Consider the following 14,646-nt stretch of genomic DNA (forward strand, 5'->3'; position numbering starts at 1 on the left):
GAGTCCTCAGCTGGAGCTCTGTAACAAAAGACAGATTAATAAGAGAAAGACAAAACTTTATTAACATGTGTATCTTATATATACATGGGAGAAACTCAGGGATGAGTAACTTAAAGAGGTGGTTTAGAACTCGGGCTTATGTAGCATCTTCAACAAAGAACAATAAATTTGAGGAGAAATCGCAAGACAAAGGAAAGCATTTTTAGATTTCCAAGGGTGGCAAACTGTGTGAAGACAAATAATATGGGGGAAATTAATGAGTAAATTTTGTTTGCAGATTCCTCTGCTGTCATCTCTGAGCTGATAAGAATCTAGAGGCATCTCCAGTAAAGGAAGATTTATATCCTGCCTTTAGGCAGAAAGGGGGAAAATATAGAGAATTTTTCCTGAATTTGCTATTTCTTAATTGCCTTCAGCTCAAAACAATTCTTGTGTTAAAGAGGCATATTTTGAGGGGACATATTCTGATTCAGTTCACAGGTTATGTGGACCAGCCTTCCATTTGCAGATGGAATCACTGAAAAAATTGGGAATTTGGAAACAGAGGATAGTATCTTAGCATAGCACCCAAGGCAAGGTCCTAGGACCTCAGCAGGACGGTGCAGTGAAATGGGAAAGAACACTGGTGTCAGGAAACTGAGTTCAAATCTGTGTGGTCTTGGGCAAATTATTCTCTCTCAAATCAATTATTCTCTGTTTCTCCATTTACATGTAATTCAAAAGTAACTGGACCTCCTTGGACCTACCCAAGACTTAAAGTCAGCCTCAGACATAATCACATTGAAACATGCACACACACACGCACACACACACACACACACACACCCCCAACTCCAAAGGCAAAGCTGAGTAATGAGAGTTCTTCCTGAACGTTTTGGGGAGGGAATTACAGTGCATATCACATAACAAAACTTCCCCAAATCGTGGCTCTGTAGGGGAAGAAAAATAATTTTCCCCCCACACTTCTGAGTTCTTGGCTGAGACCCCTGTAATAAAGACAGAGTAAGAAGATAAAAGCAAACAGAAGTTTGTTAATGTGTATATCTCATGTATGCATGGGAGAGACCCAGGAAAAGCGAGCACCCCAAAGAGGTGGCTTTAGAATTCAGGGTTAAATGCCATCTTCATAGGGAAAGGGGAGGGGGGATGTAGGCCTCTTGGGAAGAGTAAGTGACTATCAGGAAAGATGAATGGGCCCTTAGAAGAATAGGCAGGAGTTATGAATGGGAGAAAGTTTGTCTGGGTGTGGTGTCAGCTTCTCATCTCCTCTTCTGTGATCAGAGTCAGTCCTCCCTGGTCGATGAAACTCTGTGGGGAGGATTTATGACAATTGAGTTCCTTGGAGGATCGATCCTTAGGCGGATAAAGTGAGTTCAGAGAAAGCCTCTCCCCACACTTGCTGTTTCTCAAGTGCCTACAGCTCAAATAACCAACACACCAAAGCAGCATATTTTGGGGTGCCGTGTCCTAAACTCCTACAGTCATACTTTGGGGGGGCCTGTTCTGCTATCCTTCAGTTCTTTCCTCAAAGTCCTTTCCTTTTAGCAGCTGCCACATTTGTTCCTCTCTCTCTCTCTCTCTCTCTGTGTCTCTCCCTCACATCTTCTAGCCTCTCTTCACCCTCTCAGTTGCTGACTCCCCCCACGTCTTACCCCCCACGTCCAGCTATCCCTTTCTTATGAACAGCAGTTACTCCACCTAGCACCCTCCTTAGATGATTGTCTATAACTAATCACTAAAATACTTTTAGTCTCAAAAACTGGAGAAAGAACTCAGACCCGCCAAGTCTTTGGGAGGATTAAATGAGATAAGCACGTCAAGCACTCAGCACCCAGTGACATCTAAGTGTTCCTCTTTCCTTACCTTTCTCCTGGACAATGGTGGAGAGATAGAAGTGGAGAATGGGACAGAAAAGCAAGCTGCCCTCAAGAGAACTGTTGATCACTGAAAACCAGACTTTGTACTTAGATTTTTGGGTCTGTGACCCTGAGCCTCCCTTCCCGACACACACCTTTCCAGGGTCCCCACAGTCCTCAGTCACCCAGCCACCGTGCCGCCCTGAAACATACTCCTCGTGGCCACTTCCCTATCTGACTCTTACCCGACCCGTTCTCAGCTACCTACCAGTAGACGTCCATGGACTCCCCTAAATGGGCGGGCAAGTTACTCACTGATAAAGGACCCTGCTCTCCCTTCTTGAAATCCCCTCTGCACCCGACTCACGAGGCACTGGTAGCTCCCGTCCCTGTGAGCAAAAACCAGTTGCACCCAGCGCTGCCTCAAAATGCGCTGTGTGGCAGTCTCCTATAAAGTTAAACATACATTTACCGTGTGACCCAGCCATTCCACTCCTGGTATTACCCAAAAGAAATGAAAGTATGTGTTCACTCAAAGACTTATGCACAAATGTACACAGCAACTTTATCTGTAATAACCAAAAACGGAAAAAACCCAGATATCCATCAACAAGAGAATGCATAAACAGACTGTGGTCATTCCGTACAATGGAAGCAGCAACGAAAAGGAATGAATCACTGGCACAAGCAACCACGCAGATGAACCTCGAAAACATTATGCGGAGCAGAGAACCCCGCCACGAAAGGGCACATCCTAGATGGTTCCATTTATATGAACTTCTGGGAAAGGCAAAATTAATCTATGGTGACAGACAGCCATCAGCGGTTGCCTGGGGCCAGAGGTGGGGGAGGGGAGGTAACGGAAAAGCAGTAAAAAATGTTCAGTTTCAGCAGGGCTCTCAGAGGCAGGCTCCCATGTAACAAATGAAAGAAGGAGCTGCCCCGTATCCCAAGGAAAGCCATCCCCACTCCTAAATCCCCGGGGCCCTGGACCACGCTCCCCAGCAGTCTTTCTCACCCCGGCTTTGATTTGTGCAAGTGCAAAAGCTGAGAGAAAGAGTTTCCTATCTCAGTTTGCCCTGCTGCGGGCTGAGAGCAGGCCTGAGCTCTGTCGGCCCCAAGGGCAACATCCTTGAGAAGTTCTAAGCTGGAGAGAGCAGGAGATCGCCATGGCAACCTGTCCCAGGCCCAGCCCTGGCAGGGCTCCAAGGCACATAAATAAAGCCGTTGGAATGTGGAGCAGGGCTCAGGGTGGGGTGACTAGAAAGTTGCCAAGTTTCCATGAAAACCAACAATGTGAGGCCTCAGCCCCTGGGAGGTGTCAGTAGGAAAGCTTGGGTCCCAACAGGATCTGCTGGGGACATATAACACATTCATAGATACACACACGCGTGCACACGCACACACACGCACACACACACACACACACACACACACCCTGCTTGAAGGACGGCATCCCTGCTTCTTGAAAAAGAAGCCTGTTGAAATGAGAGCCCTGGCTTTAGAGCCTGGCAAACAGCGACTCCAGGGCCTACTGTCGCTTCCTAGTAACCTCAGGCAAGTTTCTGGACTAGTTATCCACACAGCCCCTCCCTCCCCTTCTGCATGTCTTTATACTAAGGTCACCCCCTGGAGACCCTCCCTGATCACTTAAATCAAGTTGCAGCCTCCCCCATGCCACCCCAATGCCACCCAGAACTGCTCTGCTTTATTTTTCTCCATGGCACTTAGCGCCACCCAGCTCAGGATATAGTTGACTCCTTTGCCCTGTCTATAGCCTCATCGATGTTGGCTCCACGAGGGCAGTGGCTTTTCTCTGTTTTGTCCCTGCTCTGTCTCCGTCAGTCCCTGGCACATAGGAGCGCCCAAGGAACATTAGAGAGCATGGACTTCTCTGAATGTCAGTTTTCTCATCAGCAAAATGGGGATAATTCTGCTCCCACAGGGTTAATGTGGAGGTTGAAGGAGTGGGTTTAAGGCTGTGGGTTAGTGCCCAGCCCTCAGCGGGGGCACTAGTGTCATTCACGGTTACAGGCTTCACTTGGTGAGGCGCCATGCAGAACAGGACCCTCAGGACCGCCCTTCAGCACTTCGGCCACATTAAAGAACACCTTTCATGGGATCTTATCCTGCCTCCCTGAGCCCAAGAACTAAACTGCGTCCTGGTTCTCCAAAACCACTAGATACTAAAGACAATGGATTCAATTCGAGAGATTCGGTCCACAGAGGCATTCTCCTGTCTCTAAATATTTATTAAGAGACTGAGTAAAGGAACTAATTCTTAGAAAAGTAAGGTCTTGAAAAATGTGAAGATGATCTGGACAGGCAGGTAATGTTTAACCTGTAAAGGAGAAAACAGGTATTTCTTGCATCCTTACCACGTGACAGGTGGCGTGTTAGACACCTGACATATCTTATGTTGCTTCATCCTTGTTTCATCCTTACAAGGAAGGTATCTAAGAACGAAGAAACTGAAGCCAGAGGTTAGACCACTGACCCGAGACCTCACAGCAGTAAGCAGTGGGCAGGAGTGAACCCAGAAGTGCTAAGTCCAGAACTCTGTGTTCTTCCTGCTGTCCCACCCCGCCTTCTTTGAAATTCATTTGGTAAAAGGCCTCTCTGCTGAGCTGGGGAGTTTGGATAAAGTCTGTAGACAATTCTAAAAATAAAAAAGCGACTGAGTATAAATATATGGGAACCACTAAGCAAGGAGGAATTCTTTCCCCTGAGATAAATCAGAAAAGCTACAGAGGGAAGAGGGGACTGCTTTGGGGACTTATATTTCTGGTGCCTTAACTCATCTTTGCAGAGGCTATCACTGGCTTTTGCTTCCAACAGATGACAACGAATAGTACTTTCTAATCATCTCAGTTTTCCATCTTGCATATTTTCAGCAGGTCCTTCCTTTGGGATCCTTTATTTTTATTTATAGCCCTTTGTGTCATTTCACTGCCAGACTTTAGCATGTTCTGGCAACAGCCACTTTCCCAGGGGCTGGAGCTTCCAGCACTGGAAACCTTTAAGAAGGCAGAGAGCATGGAATTTGGAGCCTGCCTGAACCAACTCCTGTGTTGAGTGACTTCGTGTAGGTAGTTTGAAATTAGCCATGGTATACCTTTTTACACCGCAGAAACTGACTTTTATTTTCCCCTAGAGAGCCAATTGTTAAACATTGCTCCAACACGCAATAGCTGGCTTAGCTATTGTGAAAGAGCAGAAAGAACCCTGGATAGAATTCAGAAAACTTGAGTGTTAGCCTGGTGTCATTACTAACTCACTGTAAACCTTAAACAAGTCATTTCACTTCTCTGGGCAACAATTTCTTTATCTATTAAATGTGGGGGGATTGCTTAGGTTAAAAAACTAGGATCACTAAGCCCTGAGTTATTCCCCCAAAAGAAAACAGCATGGAAGTTCTTCAAGCAATTTTCAATATTAGATAAAAAAATAAAACTATGCGTTCATCCCCTGACAAGCCCAAATAGATTAACTTAATAAATAAACGGTGTTCGGTGATTTAAATCTTTCAAAATCTGAAACCCATGGGGAAAAGATAATAAAAGCAGTCAGCCCTCTGTTCCCTTTAATCCACTGTATTGAGCACCTGAAATGGGGCCATCGCTGCTGCACAGCGATGCTATCGTGCTGACGGAGGCGCGATCCCTGCCCCGGGAGTTTACAGACTAGGGAGGCAGAGAGACAAGCAGGCATGCATGGTAATAAGTGGGATCTGTGTTCCGATAGGGTAAGAGCCAGCCTTTACAAGAGCCTACAGCAGGGCACTCAGTGTTGGGGGAGTCCAGGCTGGCTTCTTGGAAGAAGGGACATCTAATGGGGATTAGAGCCCAGAGGTCAAACACAGTAGGAACATTGGGAAATTGCAGACACTGAGAATAGCTGAAAAGCATGGAAGAAATTGATGCTGGAAAGGCACATAGGGTCTTGTATCAGGTGAGGGAGTGCAGAATTTATCTTTAGAGTACTGGAAAGCCATTGAAACGTGTGCAAACAGGGCAGTAATTTGAGCTTTAGAAAGCTCATTCAGGCTGTTACAGAGAGAACGAACGGAAAAGAAGCAACACTAGAAGCTGGGAGACCACTCCAGAGGCTCTTGCAGCAAAATGAGAGTCTGGTGACCTGGGGTAGAAAGTGAATAGATTAGGGCATTATGATATTATGATTTATAGTAAGAAATACATATTTGGTCTTGGCCCCCGGTCCCTGATACAGGCTGGCTCCTCTGAAATCCTTGTAGATTCCTAAGTTATAAGAACACTAGGACCATCTTTTGTCCTATTGAGGCGGCTCTGAGTGGGGTCCTGGATAGTTCCTGGAAGGGAGCTGGTCACCAGAAAGACCAACCGATGATTAGAAGCTTGGAATTTTCAGCCTTGCCCCCCACCTCTCCAAAGAGAGGTACCAGGAGGGTGACACACCCCAACTCCATGGGGACAGAAGCTCCTGTGCTGGGGACTCTCCCAGACCTCGCCCTGTGTGCCTCTTCATCTGCTGTTCGTCTGTATCCTTTATCATATCCTTTAATAAACTGGTAAACATAAGTGTTTCCCTGAGTTCTGTGAGCTATTCTAGCAAATTAATTAAATCCAAAGGGGAGGAAGTCATGGGAACCTCTGATTTGTAGCCAAGTTGGACAGAAGCTGTGGGTGACCGGAGGACCCACGGCTTTTGCTTGGCATCTGAAGTGGGAGGCAGTCTCATGGGACTGAGCCCTTAACCAATGGGATCTGACACCCTCCCCAGGTAGAGAGTGCCAGAATTGAGTTAAGTTGTAGGACATCCACATGATGTTGCAGAATTGCTTGGTGTGTGGGAAAAAACCCACACATTGGTGACCAGAAGTATCAGAAGTGAAGTGTTCTGTGTGAAAGTAGAGAAGAAAGACACAGGAGGAGAAGTGTAGTTTTATCCAGTACAGGCATGTATTGGTCCCCTGGGGCTGCCGGGACAAAGTCCCACAAATTTGGTGCCTTAGATAACAGAAATGTATTCTCCCGCAGTTCTGAAGACTAGAAGTCCAAAACCAAGGTGTCAGCAAGACCAAGCTCCCTCTGAAGCTCTAGGTGGAAACTTCCTTGCCTCTCCCCAGCTTCTGGTGGCAGCCATCCATCCTTGGAGTCCCTTGACTTGCAGCTGCATCACTCCAATTTCTGCGTCTGTTGTCACATGCTCTTCTCTCTGTCTCTGTCTCTTCACATTGTCTTCTTATGAGGACACCAGTTGTACTGGATTAAGGACCCACCTTGCTCCGTCATAATCTCACCTTAACTAGTTACATCTGCAATGACCCTGTTTCCAAATAAGGTCACATTCTGAGGTTCTAGGGGTTAGGACTTTAACATCTCTTTTTGGGGAACACGATTCAACTTGTAACAGGGAGAGATTTAAGAAATTGAATCAATAAGACTTAGAGAGGCTGGCCCGGTGGTGCAGCGGTTGAGTTCGCGCGTTCTGCTTCTTGGCAGCCTGGGGTCTGCCGGTTTGGATCCCCGGTGCGGACATGTAGGCACCGCTTGGCAAAAGCCATGCTGTGGTAGGTGTCCCACATATAAAGTAGAGGAAGATGGGCATGGATGTTAGCTCAGGGCCAGTCTTCCTCAGCAAAAAGAGGAGGATTGGCAGTAGTTAGCTCAGGGCTAATCTTCCTAAAAAAAAACACACAAAAAAGACTTAGAGATTGATTACATACTTGGGGGAGGGTCAAATAAAGGATAGAAGTTATGTGCTGATTTCTGCGTAGATGGTGGTCAAATGAACTGAGTAGGGAACACAGGAACAGAAGTGCACTTCAGGGGGAAGGTGATGAGTGCCATTTTGTATGTATATCAGCTGCCTTAGGGGCTGCACAGGCTGTGCTGAACAGCCCTGGGGGTTCTTGGACAATCTAAACCTTCAAGATCTTAGCAGACTTCCTTTATTTGCTTCAATTCCATGAATAACCCTTATCAAAAGTTCTTGTCCAGGTAGAGCTAAAGAGCGGCAGAATATGCCACCCCAAAACATGCTACTTTAGCGTAAGGATTATTTTGAACTAAAGATACTTGAAAAACAGCAGGTACAAGAAGGATGCTCTGACCCTCTCCCCTTTTCTTCCTGAAAGCAGGAGATAAAACTCCCATGTGAAAGATGGTCTCCTATACCAGGAGGAAAGATACATTCTTGCCACCAGAGATGGGGCAGTCAAGGCAGAGAGAAATCTATACAAACAGCCTGTGTTAAAATAACTGATCTTCCTTTAGTCTGCCCATGTATTTTAGTTACTTTTCCACAATAGCCTCTCTTTGTTCAACCTAGTATATAAACACTTGGGCCTATCTGCTTTTAGGGTCTTCATTTTCCTACGGGGGTTCCCATGCCCATGTAAAAATCCATATGCATTTTCTCTTGTTAACCTGTCTTGTCAATTTAATTCTCAGGCCCAGCTGGAGATTTTAAGACAATAGAGGTAAAGTTTTGCCTCCCCTACAGAGCCTTTGTGTCTGGAGACCTGCTTTTTTTATTTCTGTATTCTGCTAATCCTTTTCCCAATCTAACGGGCATTGTCTTGAGACAATCCAACATAGTAGATGGCGGAGGGCTGGAGTGGGGAGGGAAATGCCCTAATGCCCTCTTTGCTGGTGGACTTACTCCCTTTAACTGGAAGATAATTCTTGTGGAAAACCCTTTTGAAAGGCCTGACCCTCTTTTGGAGGACGTTGCTAAAAGGGGCAAGAAATCACCAGTACACACCTGCCTTCTCAATTTTTTCTACCGTTTTCTCTAGCTTTGATTGGTGTGCCAACGCCCCAATGTATAGCAGGAAATAGTTTGGCTAAATGCCACTGCAAACAAAGGTCACTAGCTTTCCAGTCTGCAGTGATTGAGACCCCATTAACTATCACTCTGCCTCCTTCACTCAGCCAATTCTATAAATTAGGGTCTGTTATGTCCAGAAACCACCCTAAAATACTAAAATCTACATGCATCAGGGTCCCTAATTGTAAACAATAGACACTGAGTCTGGCTGACATAACAGAAAATAAATCTATTAAAATGATGCCAATAGCCCACAGAATCTGAAGAAATAGCTTCAGAAACTGAAGAAACTGGCTCAAGATTAAGCCTCCAAGAAAAGTATCTAAAACCGAAAACTTGGCCTGATGAAGAAACTGCTGCTTCTGCTGCTGCTACTGCCACCGTGATGCACCAATGTCACCACTGGCCCTTTGACCAGCATCTCCATTTGATTACAACCCCTGCTACAACCAGGAATGCTATCACTTCTGCATCAAGAACCCAACTCAACTTGCAACTACCGCATCCGGGAGGGCGTTCACCTCTGCCACCACGCTTGCCAGGAACGCGGTTTCCACTCCGAGCCTCCTTCCTCAAGTGGCTCCCTTCTGAATCCAAGTTTCACGTGGGTGAGTCTCCTTGATAGAGTATACGTCACAGGCCAGATGCCTGACTACAAAAGAGACTGGAAAACACCCTTCTGGGTTCCACCCCGGGGAAATGGGACTCATGAGGCTGGAAAGTCCCCAAATGGAGCAAAAAGTGTTGAGAAGCCAGAAAGCATAAACTGTCCCCTACATGGTTTATGTGAGGCATTCAGGGGAACAGTCTGGCAGGTGATGAATATGCATATCTATAGTTTGGGAGGGCTCCTTGGGCGAGGGAGTATAGCGATGGTGTTATTGGTTGAACTGTGTCCCCCAGAAACTCATATGTTGAGATCCTAACCTCCAGTACCTCAGAATGTGTCCTTATCTGGAGATAGGTTCTTTCCAGAGGTAATCAAGTTAAAATGAGGTCGTTAGGATAGGCCTTAATCCAATGTGACTAGTGTCTTTATTTTAAAAAGGGAAATTTGGACACAGACATGCGCACAGGGAGAATGCCATGTAAGATGAAGGAAGTCTTTTAAAAGCCAAGGAACGTCATAGATTGCCAACAAACTACCAGAAGTTAGGAGAGAGGGGTGGAGCAGATTTTCCTTCACAGCCCTCAGAAGGAACCAACCCCACTGACACCTTGATCTTAGATTTCTAGTCTCCAGAACTGTGAAACTATAAATTTCTGTTGTTTGAGCCACTTAGTCTGCGATGTTTTGTTATAGCAGCCGTAGGAAACTAATACAGATGGTATATTAAGCCATAGGAGGAGCTAAGCTTGCCTAGGAAGACTGTGTGGATGCAAAAGGGGAGGGCAGGGGAGGGGAGGGAGTGCTAATATCTGGGGGAGACATCGAGGGGAAACCATGTCTTCCATCGTGACAGGGTGCAGATTGTCTGAGACATGATTTCTCAGAAGCAGACCCTGCCTGAGATGAAGACTTCTGTGCAGTGATCTGTTAGGAAGAATTCCCAGGAATAAGTCATAGGGAAGTGGGAAGAGAGAGCAGGAAGAGGAGGAGGCTGAGCAAGAATGCGATGACAACAAAATGCCACGAAGGGCAACTTGACTTGGGCTCACCCCAGAGGGGAGCTTTCACATCTCAGAGTTGTCCCAATCATAGGGCAAGGTTGTTGGGGGTATTTACGCTCCCGAATCCTTCAGTAGAAGGTTAAGAGCTGCCCTTTGTGTACAGGGGGATGGAGGAGAGATGTAAATTCCCAGTCACTTGTGGTTCTCTGTACAGGCAAAGTGATTCAGGCAGCCTGAGGGCAGTCCTCAGACAGAGACAGAGACACTGGCTGTGGGGAGCAAAAGCTCATGGGTATCTGGTGTGCTCCCAGACAGCAAAGGAATCCAAGGCGACATGAGCAGAGCTCTGACAGCGTATGCTACGTACACAGATGTGGGATGGCAGGACGTTAAGGGATTAACACGTTAAAGGTTCTATATCCTTCTATTCTATAGATAGGCTATTTGAGGATGAAAAAGGTTTAAAGGATGACAGAGAAAGCTGATGAGGAAAGTACAGAAAGATTGCTAGGCAACCGTGAAGACCCAGTTGACAGAGACCATGACCTTGTTATGGCACCAAACATTAATAGCATCAGATAGGACAGAAGGACAGTGGGGCAAAAGAGGGGTGATCAGCAAAGAAGAGGTGAAGGCTTTCAGCCTCTACTGTGTAGGAAAGGAACTTAGAACAGAGAAAGGGACTCGAGAGGGAGACGAGAGAGGGCTGTCAGCTCTAGCAAATTTGATGAGCAGGGACAGTAGGAGCAACTGGGTGGAAAAGTGCTGGAGGATGAGAAGGTGTGGTCACAGTGAAATGCCTGAATTTAAGATTTAAGAAATGAGGGAGTCCTCGGTGATGCAAGACCCAGGCTGTGGCCACGGCGTGGGTACCTTAGGTGAGGCAGAGGTGAAGTCACTAGAGTCGAGGAGGTCAAAGAAGTAACAGGCTGCTCTCCCTGCATCACTAGTGCCTGTGCCACCTGCTTCTCTTGCCTCTCCTCTCCTGTCCCAGGTGAAGTCCCAGGGGGACCAGAGGGAGAAGCCAGGACCAAGTTCTGACGCAAGCTGATGGCCCTTGACTACCACAACCCTGCTGGCTTCAACTGCAAAGATGAAACAAAATTTAGAAACTTTATTGTTTAGCTTGAAGACCAGAAAATCAGATACTACAAGATTGAAGACAGGTAATTTAAGAAACATCCACAGTGATGAATGACTGGCGGCACCCATCCAGCAGAGACTGGCCCAAGTTCTTTGAAAAATATCTCAGATATGTTAACTGTCTTTTGAAGATTCAAGATCAACAAGAAGCATTTGACTGGCTTCTTGGTTTAGCTGTCAGACTTGAATATGGAGATAATGCTGAAAAATACAAGGACTTGGTAACTGATAGTGCAACAACTGCTGACAATGCAACTAAAAATGCAGAGCCATTGATCAGTTTGGATGTAAATAATCCTGATTTTCAGTCTAGTGTAATAGCTTTGGCTAATCTTCTTCAGATTCAGCAGCAAGATGATTATCCGGTAACGCTTGAGGCAATCTGCATTTTGGTCCAAGCGCCTGATGCAGGATGCAGTTGCCAAAGCAAATCAAAAAAAAGAAGTCTTGCTTGTTGCTTTAGACAAACATATTCTTGGTTTTGACACAGGAGATGCAGTTCTTAAAGAAGCTGCTTAAAGACTGCGATTGCTGCCTATCGAAGAGCTCAGAGAGCTACAGACAAACATTAATGAAGCCATAGTAGCAGTTCAGGCAATTATTGCTGATCCAAAGGCAGACTGCCAACTGGGGAAAGTTCGAAGATGAACATTTTAGGATTTCAGCTTCTTACGTACAATTGGGAGCCATGTCACTCTGGCATGTGTTGGGAAATTGAACGTAACATTTTTGAGGGAGGGATCCCGGAAATTTCTATGTCCTAGAGAATTACTATAATTGCTTTCTCTTTAATAAAGTTCGAGGAAGAGGAGAAAGAACTAACAGGGTGGATGTGGAATGGGTCATCTGCATGGACACTGCAGACTCGCAGGAAGGCTCAGAGCCAGATGCTGAATACAGCAGCGCTAAGGGTAATAATAATCACCTTGCATTTACTGATGCTCGCTATGCCCGCGCTGTGCTGGGTGCTTCCATACGCTTTATCACATTTGATCCTCCTTCTCTTCCTTCAGGTCTCAGCTTAAATGGCACCTCCTCCCTAAACCCCCTCCCCAACACAGCCTCCCTTTCTTCTCTATTTCAAACCCTTCACAGAACACCTATCAATTTATCATTATTTTACTCTGTTTATTTTTTAGTTGAATGACTGTTGAATGCCAGTAACCACTCTTCAAGATAGTTACTATTACTATCCCATTTTATATATAAGAAAATTGAAGCTCAGATATTAATTTGCACAAGATGGCACAGCTAGTAATGGGCACAGCTGAGACAGGAACCCAGGAATACTTGACTCTAAACCCACATTCTCAAGGATACCACCTCCAAAAAATCTTCAGTGAGTGAGAGGGAGTGGCCAGAAAGTGGGGAGAGGACAGGGCAGAGGTGGGTATCCTGGGTTATATGATAGTTGAAGGACCAAGGGCCTTTAGGCTAGAAAATGTTCAGAAGTAGCCCTAGGAAGGAAGGAGGGCTCCTAAGCCACCTCCTGCTCCCAGGTATTTGAGAAGTAGGCAGTGAGCAGCGTCCTTTTGAGAGAGCTGCAGAGAAGACTCTCAGAGGAGGTCTGGGTTTCCATTAGGCAAGGAGGTAGAGGGGAATTTTCATGAAGAGCTCACCCTCCTAGAAGGGTTTGCTTAGCATGGAATGAGGCTCTGGAGGGTGCAGTGGGGAGCTTCAGAGAAGCAAAGGAGATTCTGAGGAGAATCCAGAGGAGGGTGTAAAAGAAGATAGACCCCGGAAAGGCTTATATTTTGACCATTAAACCACGGGCCAGAGGGTTGTGGGGGAGGTCAGGTTCTGACCACAACATTTGCAAAACATCAGTCCTAGCAGTCTGCTGAAGAACAGGGAAATTCAGAGCATTCTGGAAGAAGTCAGTCTTGTCCTAAGTTGGTTGTGCTTTTGAAGACAGTCTTATGCAGGCAAACCAACCAATCGTGTCCTTTGATGCACGAAAGTTTTTAAGTTTGATGTGGTCAAAATGGAGGTAATTTTTGACCACAATGAAGTAGTTAAGAGATCATAAACTATTACATTTAATGTTGGGAAGAAAATGAAGATTGCTTACGTGATTAGGAATATATTCAAGATAAACTGACATTTTCACTAAAAACTCTCTTTATTTGAAGTGTTGGCTTTGGGACTGAGTCTGAAATTACTCTAGACTGCATTCCTCAAGGGGCTCAGTGCAACGCTAGACCTTCCGCTCAACACAGTAAAGCTCACGTTATAAAACATGGTACAGACGTTATCATTAAGGAAAGGTAATGAATAAAACCATTATTAGTGGTTTAACAGTTGCCAATGGATTATGCACCCATTATAAATGTTATAAAACCCTTAAAGGACAAGATAAAATACTTTAGAAGTAATGCTAGGATAGAAAAAACAAGTTGGATATGAAATTGTATAAAGAGCATATTCATAAATTCAACAAAACGCATGCAAAACTGTGATGCTGAAAACTCTGACAGAACATTGCTAAAGGAAATTAAAGAAGACCTAATTAAATGGAGAGATATACCACATTCATGGAATGGAACACTCAATATTGTTGAGATATTTCAGTTACCTTAAAACCAAAAATGCCCATCATCAGTAATTCATTGTTTAAAATGGTGGTTTACATTTTATATTATTAATGTCTGAAAAGTATAAGCATTTTATTGGGACACTGTATGTTGTTGAATTTTGTTGATTTCAGGGTAGGCTCCACAAAAAAAGTTGTTTCTGAACCTGCAAAGGAGATGACCAGACCCTGGATTGTGGGATTTTTACTGAGTGAATATTCCAGCAGTGAGCAAATTTCTTTGACTCCTCTTTAGCTATAAAAGTCGAGGACTAAGCTTCAGCTTCAGAGGTAGAAGCAATATGTGAAATTGCCTCTCAAGAGAGTAGTAATGAAATAGTTCCTAAGACAAGAAATCTTCAATTTCCCCACCTGTAAAATGAAAGTACTTCCTGTGCTCCTGGGTGATAGAGCTGTATTACCGACAAGCTTAGATCTCTAGATTGCTGGAAAGTTAACTATTCACATGAAAGCCATTAACAGTTCTCATGCTCTGGGGCACTCCAATAGTAAGAGCCAAGTTGAAGAGGGGGAACCAGCCAGTAAGGGAGACTGAAAGGAATGTCCACTAGGATGGGAGGAAAACCTCTGTGGTGTCCTAGAAACCAAGTGAAGAAAGTATACTAGGTACTGTATTAACCAGGATCCAAT

General features: G+C 45.2%; 1 pseudogene; it reads left to right on the forward strand.

Moving 5' to 3' along the window:
• The first annotated feature begins 11,470 nt into the window (after nt 1–11,470).
• On the forward strand, nt 11,471–12,156 carry LOC138920121 (RNA transcription, translation and transport factor protein pseudogene; annotated as a pseudogene).
• The last annotated feature ends 2,490 nt before the right edge of the window (nt 12,157–14,646 follow it).

This window comes from Equus caballus, chromosome 2 (assembly GCF_041296265.1).
Source record: "Equus caballus isolate H_3958 breed thoroughbred chromosome 2, TB-T2T, whole genome shotgun sequence".
NCBI lineage: Eukaryota > Metazoa > Chordata > Mammalia > Perissodactyla > Equidae > Equus > Equus caballus.